The 15,464-nt window shown below is 38.9% G+C and overlaps 1 protein-coding gene across 1 annotated transcript in view; it reads right to left on the bottom strand.

The window, feature by feature from the left end:
• The window catches only part of SGCG (sarcoglycan gamma), a 71,391-nt gene that overhangs the window by 55,623 nt on the left and 304 nt on the right, over positions 1 to 15,464 (bottom strand). The window lies entirely within an intron of this gene.

The raw sequence follows: 15,464 nt of genomic DNA, 5'->3' as shown, positions 1-15,464 counted from the left end.
GGGGTTTTGTTTTGTTTTTGAGGGAAAAAGGCAATATTGCAGTTATTAACTTGAAGTGCATTTGTATTGGCTGTGCTCAATACAAATGCACTTTGTGCTTGCCTTCTAAAAATGTCAAGAACAATAAACTTTTACAAGAGTACTCACATAAAACAAACCTTATGTTAACATCTCAAGGTTTATTTTATCCATAATGTATTTTGCACGGAATGTAACATTTCTAAGCCCATTGAACAGACAAAGAGGGAACTTTATTTGCTCCTGCTTTCAGGAAATAATTCTTTTAAATTACTTTTTCATTCCTTGGCTTTTTTTTTTTTTTTTTTTTTTTTGGTATTCTCTAATTGTAAGTCAAGGCTGCATCTCTCACACTGCCCTCTTCCTTTCTCTCTACCACCTGCTCCTCAGTTTTTGTACCTTCTTCATTCTCTCTCAGTCTCCTAATTTTAGCCCAGTTGTGCTTCCCAGCCCAGATCTTATTTCATTATTTTTACATTCTCTCATCATTATCATAAAATTGGTAATGTGAAAAATGAGTGCAAAATTACCTCAGTAAGTACATGTGCGGTCTTGCAGGATTCAGTTGCAAGGTATTTCGCAGGCCTTTAGCCAAGATTTACTCCTACCCCTGCCATAAAACGTGAGGTAAAAGCTAGCAAAAGAATTGCAGCCTTACAGTTTGGCCACATGTGGAAATGTTTTGAGTAAACTGGCTCAAACTGCAAGGAGTAGGTGGGAGGGCTAAATAAAAAACAACTCCAAAAAGTATTTTCATTCCAAATACTTTTCAGATTGTTCTCATCATCATCAGAGAAGAGATATATAATAGGCCACTGATGACACATCAATAACCTGTTCCTCTAATGAATTATGGCTACTGATAAAAATTATAATATTTAGGGACTGTAATTGTTTTCAAATAGGCTATGCTCTAACCAGTGAGATTATATATTTTACATATATATGTATATATATCAAATGCAAAATAATGTGTCTAACTAGCTTTCAGTGATAATCTGTAGCTATTTTCCTTTAACAAGCTTGAAGAAAGACAAGGAGAGAAATATGCTTTGCTTAAATTCAGTAAAGTAAGAAATACTCATGTCAGCAATTCACTCCGCTGAAGAGTACAACTGTGATTCCTCCTGAGCAAGAATTTATTCCAGGAAAGAGGCTTTTGGAATAGCTATTTATGGAATCTGTTATTTGGGGTCAAATATTTTACTGCTTTGAAATATATAATGTACAGACTTTTGTCAGTGGAAGTAAATACAATTTTCAAATTCTTGACCATTGTAAAGCTTTTAAAAAAACCCTGGCACATACTGAGGCAAAACTAAAATAATACCTACGATGAGTCACCTTTCATAATCATAATTCACAGAATCACAGAATCAACCAGGTTGGAAGAAAACTGCAAGATCATCAAGTCCAACCAATCACCCAACCCTAACTAATCAACAAGACCATGGCACTAAATGCCTCATCCAGTCTTTCCTTAAACACCTCCAGGGACATTGACTAGCCTGCACAGCGAGATTTAGAAATAGGTTTTTCTAATGAAGACTACAGACAGTTTTTCCTAAGCTGTTGCACACAACAGAGATCAATCCAACACCATAAAACCACACAGGCTTTAAGACAAACACTTATGAAAGATTTGACATGAAATATTCTAAAGGAGTACCAATAACGATTTGCTCTCATTTAATTAGCTGAATTTAGGGTCTCATTATTTGCTCTGATCTCATGCCTCTTCCCATCAGGTTAAAGTAGATTATATTAACCATCAGGTTTAAACACAGTTTGTACATTTTTCTTGAAAATAACTAAATAAACTGTGTATTGTAAAGTGCATATAAAAAACGATAGTGACAAATCTGAAATTTAAGAAGGCAGAGGGAGAAGCAGCAATTAATTCTTGCTCTGAAGGAGATCAGGGAAAATTACCAAACTCCTGGGTGGTAATCTCTATCCTGCCTTTGGCTTTCCCAGGAAGAAATTTTTCATAGAGACAAAAGTACTGTAACTGATATTGAAATAAAAGATTATGCAGTTTACTCAGCACAGTCTTTCTAATCATTCAGATTTTCAGCAATGATTATTCTAAAACCACTATATACAGACAAAGGAATGCCTTTGACATCAAGAATAATATGCCATATGAAGAACTGAGCACATTAATTTATCTATGAATTCTTATTTTTCAGTAAATCCAGTCATATCACTCAGGATTACTTTGTATAAGTATGTCCTCAGGTATGTCCTATTTTCTTCATCAGCTATTTCATTTAAGCATTGACACAGAGCTCATATCCTAACGTATTTCAGTAAGAGCCTCATTATCCATTCTCACTGACTCCTGGGAAGCGCAAAAACGTACTGAAATTCAGACTTGGGTTACCTGCATAAGTGACTATCTGTGATGATTAACAGATAAACTGTGCAACATATATGAGAAAACAAAAATGTGGATCTCGTATAATGATCCTTACTTCTATTACCTTTGTGACTGTAAACAATTATTATTTCCTTAGTACCATGATATTTGAGCTTCCAAAATTGTAAAAGCACTGAGATATGCAGCATTGTGAGATGGAGAAATTCTATTACTCCTCTTTTATAATTGGCAAATTGAAGTTACATGGAATATAAAAGAGATGGATTTAGGATAAACAATTACCCTAATGCTCTGAGATCCGATTGTAAGTACCATAAAAAGGAAGAGTATAGTTACACATAATGTTCTCTCAGAAACTACTCTGCTTCTTACATTACCACTTTAAGTGAAGCCAATTATTATTTACTGAGTATTATGTCTTCCTCAGTGATGAACAACCTTGGTCCTTTCGGTTTCAAGGATTTGATTTGGTCCTCTTCAAATTATTGAATAAAAATATTCCTATCACCTTGAGGAAAGGCTCCAAATATCAGTTAGACACAGACTTTGACGCAGCTTTACAATAAGCGATTGATAAGGAAACAACAAAAAGTGCTCCATTAAACACAGGAAATGCATGGCAAGTCTATGATCTTGTCCTCATGCTCATGACTGTCACTGCTTGCATGTGCTGGTCCTGAGCTGTAAAACATTGTTGTGCATATAGCTCTAAGACTCTTATTTCCTACATCCTCAAAGCCCTCGGCAAGGCAAGGGCTGGGCTGTATGGAACTGTAAACACTAAGCTAATTGTTGCTGCAAGGAGTTAACTAGCATGGAAATTACTGGTAGCTGCCAAGCCCTTGTGCACTAAAGACGCAATTTAGCATCAGTGTTCACAAAGGTGTGACCAGTTTTAATTTCAAAACTGCTAGGCATATTCTAATTGGAGTAACAGGACATCTTCAAATATAGCAGAAACATTTTTCATAATTTGAAAATGCTCCTGAGGAGGTTAAGTGCTTGTAGAAACAGAGACAGAGCCTTCTAAAAAAAAAAAAAAACAACAACAAAAAACCCCCAAATAATGCTCTGAGTAGCTTCAAGCCTTGAAAAGCTCAACAAAAGGCTTTTTCAATTCAGAAATCATGGTCTAATGGATCTTTGACATCTCTTCAGTGAATTTGCTACATAGGGATACTCTAAACCACACAAAATGTGTAGCCACCACTGCTAGAATCATAGATAAAACTGATTATACTATGAAACATCTGGATGGGAGGACCATCTTGGATGGTTTATCATTCTCATGGATTCTAGACACAACAAATGTAAAATATTTTTCCTTTGAAATAAGGGGAAGAAGCTCCATTCTACACAAAACCAGCTGAGAATTACAGTAAGTCCAGAAGCTGTGGAAAGGCCTTTAAGTTTCTTTTGGAGGTCTGTAGGAGGACTGAGTTCTTCATTAGGACCAAAAAGTCATAAAAGCTAGGCTGGTGGCTGTGGCTGAATGGCCACCACCTTCTGGCTATGAATATCTGTTCTGAGGAAGATGGAGAAACAACTGAATAAATAAAATTTGACAACACTGATATGGCTAGTGCTAAAGGCCTGTCTTTTTATTGAATGCAAGGACTTTTCCTCTTTTGCCTTTTGTTACAGCTGTTGTGGCTCATGACCAAGAAAGTCACATGGAAAGATGCACATTGCACATTGCTATGGGGTTACGAGGCTTTGAAACATGCAGATGCAGCTCCAGGGCTCCTGCACTCCCAGTGACTTGCTGTCAAGTAGCTGAGCATCATGCTGGCTTACAGAGTCAGAAGACCATCAGATGACACATTTGGGATTTATCTCCCAAGCCCATATTGGATCTGATTTATCTCCAAGCTGATTGGAACTGATAATGATATTAACATCAGAGTAATGTGGGTGCAGAATTTCCATTCAGATAACACCTTTTCTTACAGGATACTTACATCCTATTTCTAGGCCAGCACAGGGAAAGACCTTGGCAGTTTCAGACCAAGATAGCGTTTGTTGTGCCCCAAAGCTAGTTCAATTAATGGCTTTATAGATCCAGCTTTCACTGCAGTACTTCTTGCAGCAATTACTATTTAGAGAACTTGCTTTGCAAACAAGAGTGTACTGTTTCATTGAGATAATAAGGCTGGGGATAGAGATTGTTAAAGAGCAATCAGCAAAACAGGATTGGTAATGAATCTGATGAAACTCTCTGTTTGACTTACAATATCTATTTTGGAGCTAAGTACGTGCTTGGTATAATAATGTTATTGATGCCTCATCTCATTTTCTCTTGCAAGGACCCTATTTCTTAGGCTCAGACAGAGAAGGTTATCCATCTTGTCTTCTTAGGTGACAGTGGAGTCTTTCTGTCACAGACACTAGTCAAATCAGAGCTCTTAGCAACAGCAAGCACTCCCGGTAGAGAGGTTAGTCTCACCTGGCTTAGGGCTGGATACAGACTAAAACCTCCCTTGTAGATACAGCTAGAAGGTGGGTATGTAACATTCCATGATCCAAAAAATGGGCATTTGATCTAAAAAAGATGGCCACTTTGAACTCAACAGTTTTGAAAGGCAATGGCTACAAATGATGTAAATCCATGATACCATTGACATTTTCTTAGTTTTGGGAAGATTTCTTTCATAAAATAGGATCGATATTTAAGATGCATACTTTCAAGATATTTTCCAGGTCCTCTTTGCCCTTATATATAGAATAACTGGCTTTCTTAAGTAAAGAAAGGTATGAACATGAGCCAGCAGTGTGCCCAGGCAGCCAGGAAAGCCAATGGCATCCTGGCCTGTATCAGGAATAGTGTAGCCAGCAGGACAAGGGAGGTTATTCTTCCCCTGTACTCAGCTCTGGTCAGGCCACTGTGTACTGTGTCCAGTTCTGGGCTCCTCAATTCAAGAGAGATATTGAGGTACTGGAACGTGTCCAGAGAAGGGCAACGAAGCTGGTGAGGGGCCTGGAACACAAACCCTATGAGGAGAGGCTGAGGGAGCTGGGCTTGTTTAGCCTGGTGAAGAGGAGGCTCAGGGGTGACCTCATTGCTGTCTACAGCTACCTGAAGGGAGGTTGTAGGCAGGTGGGGGTTGGTCTCTTCTCCCAGGCAATCAGCAGCACAAGAGGACACAGTCTCAAGTTGTGCCAGGGGAGGTATAGACTGGATATTAGAAGTTCTTCACAGAGAGAGTGATTGCCCATTGGAGTGGGCTGCCCAGGGAGGTGGTGGAGTTGCTGTCCCTGGAGATGTTCCAGAGAAGACTGGATGAGGCACTTAGTGCCATGGTCTAGTTGATTGGATAGGGCTGGGTGATCGGTTGGACTGGATGATTTTGGAGGTCTCTTCCAACCTGGTTGATTCTATGATCCTATGATAATTTCAACAGGTATTACTCAAGCAGAAAAAATAGCTTCTCAAAACAGATTCAGTTCCAGTTTCATTTCCTTGCTTGACAAGGACCAAATTCTGTCCCTGGTTCTGTACGGTATGGTTATTTCAAAGCTGAATAATATTTGGTTAATAAAAATGCCATTACATCTGGCATTACATTCCCTGTGACCAATGTACTCAACATCAGAAAAACAAGACTGCTGCTCCCACTGCTACATAATATTTATTTGGGAACTGAGTTTTTCTAAGTTGGCTAATTCACTTTATTATATTAACATCTGTAATCATGCAACTTAGCTAAAGAAATGGAATTAAGTAATTTCCTTTGATATGTAAAGGCTGGAGAAAGGATTTTCTTCAGAAAAACAGTTCATGATGTTTATTTTTTGAATTCCTCTAAGAAATCAGGGATATTTCCGCGGTGTATACGATTACACAGGCTATGTATTGATTCAGTACTGTAAATCCTATCATTTGTACCAGGGGATATTTCATCCTGTGGTCTCAATTCTCTACATTTGTGTCAGCATACACCTTGTGTAAGCACAAGCATCTCTACCCTGACAGAATAGTCAAAAAGAAAAAAATGTGAGATGAAAAAAGGAGAAGGATGTTGTATCTCTCACAATATACTCCTGAACATATCTCCAGCTCTGCGTGAAAGGAATTAATTAAATATTTTACCTTATGTTTTGTCTTGCAGCTATCATGCAGATTTATTTTAAACCAAAATTATCATATTTAATAGCAGCCACAGCAGTGTGTTGCAATTAAAAATAGATCATCTCCAATAACAACCCCACTTCATTTTGAATTACCCAGCCTTCTGCTCATCTTAGTATCACTGATTAAATAAAGTTTAAGAACAGAGGTTTGGTTATCTTGGGTAAATTCAATTCTCAAGATTGTCCAGGCCTCTCTGGATGACATCACATTCCCTTAGTGTGTAAACTGCAACACTGAGGCTGGTGTCATCTGGAAATTTAATGAAGGTCTAATGTTTCTTTTTTCCCAGTCATCAGAGACTTAACCTGACTTCTATGATTTTTTAAATATCATGGAGTTTGGCTTGGGAACTACATCAGCCAGTTCCCTCGGGAAGGATTTTGCCCCCCTTGTCTTTGACTTGTGGTCCATCAAGTCAGGAGGTATGAGGAGAGAGCCTGCTAATAGAGACTTGGGTAAAAAATTTGTTGAGTACCTCAGCGTTCTCCTTGTGTGTTGCTACTGGCTCACCATTCTTTCTCATCATGGGAGTTACACTTTCTACACTTCTACACTTTCTACCCTCCTTTTTGCACTTGACATATTTGTAGAAACCCTTCATGCTATTCTTTGTATCCCCTGCCAAGATCAGCTCAGGACATGTCCTTAGAGTCCCACACAGAAAAGTAGTAATTCAGGTATTCCAAGGAGTTACTGCTTGTATCTGGGCTCAGAAAAGAAGGTGGTACTTCAGACCATGACACCAGGACATTTGGGTTTCCTTTGGCATAGATTTTGCCAAGGGAAGCTTCGTTTAGGTTTCTTCACACAACTTAAAACTAGCAAAGCAGAATCTGTAGTCAAGCCCTTATGATCTCATGCATCCACAGTTCTCAAACTTGAGTATACACTAGAATCTCACTGTACTCAGATTTTAAGAAACTCTTTATCAATACTAGAAATTGTTTCAACAGTGAACTTAGATATTTTCATTTCAATGAGTGTTCTATAATGTGTGTAAGCATATATCACACCACCATATTTCTAGTCTTATTTTCTTTGGTAACAGATTTTCTGCAGTATCTCAATGCCTTTCTTATCAGCTGTTGCTCTTTGCATAAAACATGTAAACATTTATCATCTGATAGAGACAATGAGAATGACTGTGGCCTGGTTAGAGGCAAATTATATTTACTTAAACGTAAAATAGCAAAACACAGCTGTTCAAGACTATTCAGAGTAGAAACTAGGGAATATTGGTTTTCTGACATGAAAATATTTCAGTGAAAATTAGGATGAGAATTTGTGATCAAATATTTTATTTCATTTCTGTATGTACAAAATGGTAACATTATTAAAATGGAAGCTAGTTCCAAGAAGCACACATTGTTACTCATAAAACTCATGAAAAGGCTGTACAAATTCATTACTGTATGTCTTGGCCGTGAAGGAGAACTCTTGCTGTGAATAAGTGTTCTCTGCCCTACATTTTTATTGCTGTCTAGTCTGGTTTTAAATGTTCCAAATGACTGAGCATCTTCAATTTCATAAGTCATGCTATTACACAGTCTGGTAAATTTCACTGTCAGAAAGTGTTACTTGATTTTCAGTTATAATTTTGCTTTCTTAATCCATCACATTCCTAATTTCATATTTTTCACATTTCTGTAAGTATTTCCTTCCATCTTTGGTGCCCGAAATTGTCAAGTGCTTCAATAGTTGTTTACATAAGTATTTGATAACATGATCAGTTAATTTCTGTCAAAATACATGTAGTATTTATAAATCTAGAGCAGTATCCTTATCAACCGACTAATGTGTATATGTAGTAAGATTATCTAGTTTGCTTAGTAACATTTTCTTATCCATTGTTATTGTCTCATAGAAAACCATGAGAAATAATCTCAAAAATTTTAAAATAATTAATTATTTCCCCCCCCAATTTAATAATAAAATATTAATTGCCTGTTAGAACCTGAGAAAATTAGCAGAATGGTATGTCTGTGATAAAAAAGTTTCTGAGAAGAGATGAATGGTTAGAGCACTAACTAATTACAGGCCAAGAGAAGAAAACAGCTGTGAATAATATTTGGAAAACCCTACATTTGCTTGTCTAACTGTAGCAACTGTCCTATTGTTCCCAGTCCAGAAATATGTGTGTTTTAAAGAGAAACTGGAAGTAAAACCCACACTTTAGCCTAAACAGAATCACAGAATCATAGAATCAGTCAGGGTTGGAAGGGACCACAAGGATCATCTAGATCCAACCCCCCATGCCATGGGCAGGGACACCTCACACTACATCAGGCTGGCCAGAGCCTCATCCAGCCTGGCCTTAAACACCTCCGGGGATGGGGCCTCAACCACCTCCCTGGACAACCCATTCCAGGCTCTCACCACTCTCATGCTGAAGAACTTCTTCCTCATGTCCAGCCTGAATCTCCCCACTTCCAGCTTTATTCCATTCCCCCTAGTCCTATCACTACCTGATAGCCTAAAAAGTCCCTCCCCAGCTTTCTTGTAGGCCCCCTTCAGATACTGGAAGGCCACAAGGAGGTCACCTCAGAGCCTTCTCTTCTCCAGACTGAACAGCCCCAGCTCTTTCGGTCTGTCCTCATTGGAGAGGTGCTCCAGCCCTCTGATCATCCTGGTGGCCCTTCTCTGGACATGTTCCAGCATGTCCATATCCCTCTTGTAATAGGGGCTCCAGAACTGGACGCAGTACTCCAGGTGGGGTCTCACCAGAGTGGAGTAGAGGGGGAGAGTCACCTCCCTTGACCTGCTGACCACACTTCTCCAGATGCAGCCCAGGATCTGGTTGGCTTTCTGGGCTGCAAGTGCACCCTGCTGGCTCATGTTGAGCTTCTCATCCACCAACACCCCCAAGTCTCTCTCCTCAGGGCTGCTTTCCAGCCAGTCACTGCCCAGCTTGTATTTGTGCTTGGGATTGCTTCGACACAGATGCAAAACCCTGCACTTGGTCTTGTTGAACCTCATGAGGTCGGCTTGTGCCCACCTCTCCAGCCTGCCAAGGTCCCTCTGGATTGCATCCCTTCCCTCCATGGGAAACATGCTGAGATCTTCCCAGTTCTCATGACTTTATGCTCAGCTGAATTGCAGGCGACAGAGCAGGCTGAACATTTGTCCTGTACTTAGGAAGAACCATGCTTAGAATATGCATTGATGGACTGGACACTCTGTGCCTGGCCCTCCATATACTGCATTCATTCCTGTCATGATAAGTTGATCCACAGACTTTCCTCTTGTTACTGACTCATACCCAAGTAAGTTTTAATATGGATGGCAGGAGAACAGGGGACAGGGTGCAGATTTGAATCATGTTTGATGGGCAGTACATGTAAAACTATAAAGACCTGTCTGCCTCTCTTACTGACACAGTGCTTAAAATCTTTTTCAGAGAAAAACTTGTGCTTCATGCCAAATTCTGCACACTGGAGAAAGAAAGCAAATTATCCTGGGGAACACTCCTGTTTCATGACCATCTGTTCCTATCAGTGTCAAATACAACACAATTGCCTTGGCATTTCTTGTTCCAGGAGGACGTGATAGCTGTGGTATCCACTAAAACCCATGGAAACATGGGTTTCACAGAGTCACAGAATGGTAAGGGCTGGAAGGGACCTCTGGAGAACATCTGGTCCAACTCCCCTGATAAAGCATGTTCACCTAGATCAGGTTGCACAGTAATGTATTTCTTCAACAATGGCTACGAAAAGTTGGGAATAATCTTTGGGGCACCACTGTTCCTAACATTACAACAATTTAGCGTAACCTAAATGTTATCATAACTGAATTCAGCATTGGAAAAGGTAATCATCTGCTCAGGTGCATTTTTCACACCTCAGCTTTGGAGCGCTAGGATATCAATCTATGAAATTCAATAGCAACCTAAAAATTTTGGTCCAAGTCTTCACTGGTTACAATGTTGACACAACAGATCAGTATTATGGGTGAAGTTCTGAGGATGTGAGTACTCATTCTCTATGTGACAGTAGGGTAGGACAGCTAAAGATTGCTATATTCAGGAGAAAATGTGAAAACAGTCCCATGAACTTTGTTTTCTCTAAGGAATATAAAGATCATAGAAAAGTAAAAATGCAAAAAGAAAAAACAAACAAAACACTACCAAAACCAAAAAACAACTCAAATCACTGAGGCAGCAAAAGATTACTGTTGTGAAATCATATCAGTTGTGTAACAAACTGAGAAGCCAAACAGCTCTTGTTAATGCCTCCAACTGAGCAACTAATCTCTACACAGCTTTCAGATGCTCAGTGTTGTATAAAACAATGTTATGCAAATTAGCTAAACACTGTCCAACTTTTCAAAATTGATTTCCATTTATGCATCCTTCTAGAGTCTTGTCAATATGGAATTTATATGTTGGGAAATTAGTATAGGAGATAATTAAATATTTTAGGAATCAAATTCTGAAATATAGATCCTTGAAAGTCCTGGTCACTTGTCCAACAGATCTAGGTGTATCAAAACAGGTTGCCCAGGCAGCAGGTGGTTGGGACCCCATCTCTGGAGATATTGACAGGGGTCTGGGCAATGTGATCTAGTTGAGGATGCCCCTGCTTACTGCAGAGGGGTTGGACTGGATGAGCTTTGGATGTCTCTTCCAACCTAGACCATTCTATGATTCTTGCAGTTAGATTATCTGAATGTCATCAGACACAGTCAAAATCTTGTAAGTGATCATCTTGCCAATAGTCTACAGATACAAAGAGGGGCAATGTGAAGAGGTACTGATGCCCTCTTTAGTAAGAATAAATTGTTGCAGGACTTGTTTGTTGCACTCCCAGATTAAAACACTTCCATTTCCCAGGAAAACCTTTTCTCCTATCTTCTCCCAGAGATCCATGCTCTAACCAAAGGATGATAATACAGTTATGCTGTGAATTTTTTACTCCCTCTTTTTCTAGTTTGTTCTGCTTCATAGAAGTTCCTTAAACACTAATTGCAACAGAAGCTACAACAGAAGCTTCTGTCTCCAAGGTGAGTGCTGTAAACATCTGACTGCTAAAGTGTATGTTATCCCCAGCACAATAAAAGTCCAGCTTTTTCACATAAATCAAGACAGTTTCAATCAGAAAGGCTGAAAAATGTCCGATTCTATAGTCAATGCCACAATATGAATTTGGAAAAGAACAGTAAGACTAAGGAATATTCTTACATTCAGTACTTTTCTAGTTAAATATTTTAGGATCTGAGTTTTCATCATGGATTTCCCAGTGGGAGATCCTGTCTAACTAACCTGATAGCCTTCTATGAAATTATGACCAAGTGGGTAGATGAGGGAAGAGCAGTGGATGTCATGTATCTTGACTTCAGTATAGCTTTTGATACTGTTTCCCATAGCATCCTTATAGAAAAGCTCAGGAGATGTGGCATAGATGGCTGGTCAGTGAGGTGGATTGCAAACTGGCTCCACAACAGAGTTCAGAGGGTTGTCATCAGTGGCACAGAGTCAACTTGGAGGCCTGTCCCCAGTAGTGTCCCCCAGAGATCAGTAGTGGGTCCAGTTTTGTTCAATATCTTTATCAACGACCTGCATGAGGGGATTGAGAGTACCCTCAGCAATTTCACTGATGATACAAAACTGGGGGGGTTGGCTGACACCTGTCAGGCTGTGCTGCCATCCAACGTGACCTGGACAGGCTGGAGAGCTGGGTGCAGGCAAACCTCATGAGGTTTAATAAGGACAAGTGCAGGGTCCTGCATCTGGGGAGGAATAGCAACAGGTACCAGTACAGGTTAGGGGCTGCCCTGCTGGAAAGCAGCTCCACAGAGAAAGACCTTGGAGTGCTGGTGGACAGCAAGTTCTCCATGGAACAACAATGTGCTCTTGTGGCCAAGAGAGCCAATGGGATCCCAGGGTGCATCAAGAAAGATGTATCCAGCAGGTCTAGGGAAGTTCTTGTGCCTCTCTACTCTGCCCTGTTGAGACCACACCTGGAATACTGTGTCCAGTTTTGGGCTCCCCAGTTCAAGAGAGACAGAGACCTGCTGGAGAGAATCCAATGGAGAGCCACGAGGATGATTAGGGGACTTGAGCATCTCCTCTATGAAGAGAAACTGAGATCCCTGGGGCTATGTAGTCTGGAGAAGAGAAGACTGAGAGGGGATCTGATCAATGTGTATATCTGAGGAGTGGGTGTCAGGAGGAGGGGGCCAGGCTCTTTTTGGTGGTTCACAGTGATAAGACAAGGAGCAATGGGTTCAAACTAGAACATAGAAGATTTCACCTCAACATGAGGAGAAACTTCTTTACAGTGAGGGTGATGGAGCACTGGAACAGGCTGCCCAGGGAGGTTGTGGAGTCTCCTTCTCTGGAGATTTTCAGAACCCACCTGGATGTGTTCCTGTGCAGACTACCCTAAGAGATCCTGCTCTGGTAGGGGGGTTGGACCTGATGATCTCTTGAGGTCCCTTCCAACATCTGTGATACTGTGAAAGATTTGAGGATGCGTTACAGAAAGGGAAAATATTTTTTATCCTATAAAAGACGCTTTGATGCCTACTTAAAATTTTTGCCAGCTTTGAGTAGGCTGATGAAAGGGTTGTGCTATAGAACTATGCCAATCAAACAGCAAAGCACCAACACTACTGTGCACTATACTGCAGAACTGTTTGCCTAGTAAAACTACATGCTACAACCACATTTAGAATTTCCTTTGAGCATAAGCTCTCTTCTGAGCTCTACCATAAAAACACTTTTTAAAGATTCTCAGGTTTGTTTCTAAATACATTTATCAGCCTTAGCAAAACACACACCTCGTTGTTTTACACAGAAACAGTTAATATTTTACTAGCTATTAATAGTTAAGAGGGATTACATTTTATTGTATTTAAAAAAAAAACCCTAGGGCTGAATACTTTTAAAGTATTAGCTAAAAATACAATATCTGTTATTAATATTACACATTGTATGGAGTGCAATCTCTACATAATACACCGAGAACACATAATTAATAAATATAAATAGTGTTATCACAGTTGACAGGCTAATATTTGCCAAAAAAATGATGACTGTATAGGATAATATCTCACAATTGCTTTTAAACTCTCCCTAATAATGAGAATACGTAATTGGATATAAACTGATTTCCCAAATAGCAAATACTTGTCAAGCTTGGAAGTCAAGAACCATAAAAATCTATTTTCAAATGATAACCAAAAACTTGGAGTCATAAATGCTTAATTCCATCAGGAAAAGGGCTTGATGATATTGCTGGCAATTTCTATGACTGCTTACACTCGTTCTTTATAAAGAGTATTTCCATAGACACAGAAAAAGACTGAGTTACTTCAATGCATCACATGCAATTAGAATCTATACTCTTTCTAAGATTTTTTCTTAGAGGCTAACAGTGCTTCTCTGGATGGCATTTCTGGTATCTTCAAAGTTGCTTCTTGTCTTGACAGATACAGTCTATGAAAAAAATGCTCAGCCAAAAAAAACCTCTATTCTGAATGACCACAAACACATACATGTGTGCTTTGCACAAATGTCCTTGTAGCTGATATTTAGCTGAAATACAAATCTCTCTCTAAACCTATCCAAACTGAATGAAGGCATTACTGTTAAGTCCCTACTTAACCTAGTAGGAATACAGATTCTTTAATAGAGTATTAGAAAACACCTTACAAACTATGGCATTCATAGTCCAACCTGTGAAAGAATGTAAATCTGCACTACTTGAACTGTTATTCCACTTCTCTTGTTGCCAAGGCAGAAGGACACTGTCCCTCAGCAGATCACAGCATTTGGTGGTTTCCTCATAGATAACTAGTGGGAAATAGGAATTCTTAGAAGTGGAATTTCTAATGTTATTTTTTCAGTCCTGACCAATGTACTGATATGAGAGAAGAAATACCCAGTTTCATAAAAAGAAACCAAATCAACAGAAAATAATTTTAAAACTTCCTTAAAAATATAAACCTGAGCCACAGAGAAAAGAAAATATTCATGTTCTCTGTGATTCATGATGTGCAGTCAGTAAGTGCACATCTTCTGTATAAACTGAATAGCAGAAAAATTGTATGTGATCTAAGATGTTCTGCATTGCAATCTGTATGACAGTAACAGTGCAGAAAAGAACCTACATAGGGAAAGAACTTGATGGGAATTCAAGCACTAATAACTATATTAGTAAGTAGGTCTTAAAATTAACCTACTTTCTTTATAGAGAATGAATACAGAAATGCTCCTACAAAGATATAATAGCCTTCATTTAGTGACAGAGGTGTAATAATGATAGATAATGGGAACTTTAAAACAACACCTTCAGCAGCTGTAGCAATTTACTATTCTTGTTTTTCTTGTAACAAATCTATTCAATTCATCTGTGTATCATGACTGCATGTCAGGAACAAATTAGTTTAGCTTCTTTAGTCACTGATGCATTTTATTGCATTCTGACTAAAGCTACATCTTGCAGACTTCTGAAAGTTGCCCTTTCATCTACTACACGTAAAATTAAATTATAAATATTAAAATACACATGACAGTGTATGCTGAATAATATAGCTGCTTAGCATCAAGCAGGAAGTAGTAATAATTACCTCTGAGCTGTAATTAATTGGGCAAATAAATTGCTAAACTTAAGATGCTGATAAATAGGAGAAGGAAGCTAAGAAAAAGCAGCAACTGTCAGCAACATTTTAACACTAAGGAATTCCAGATGAGATAAAATTACAGCAAACATATTTATAAAATAGAAATTAAACAGTGACTATGAGAGAACAGTAAAATACATTCTCTTAGAACAAGTAGAACACACCTCAATATAAGGTATCATCAACCTCAGTTTTTCAGAGATTATTTCCAATACAGAAATTACAGACCAGGAAGTATGTTGAAAGATAGCTATATCTTATATACTTTCAATCAAAGTACAAATAAATAGTTGAGAACAAAAAAGA

Source organism: Indicator indicator, chromosome 1 (assembly GCF_027791375.1).
Source record: "Indicator indicator isolate 239-I01 chromosome 1, UM_Iind_1.1, whole genome shotgun sequence".
Classification (NCBI taxonomy): domain Eukaryota; kingdom Metazoa; phylum Chordata; class Aves; order Piciformes; family Indicatoridae; genus Indicator; species Indicator indicator.
The sequence above is the reverse complement of the archived record's forward strand: the minus strand, read 5'-3'. Positions and strand labels throughout refer to the sequence as shown.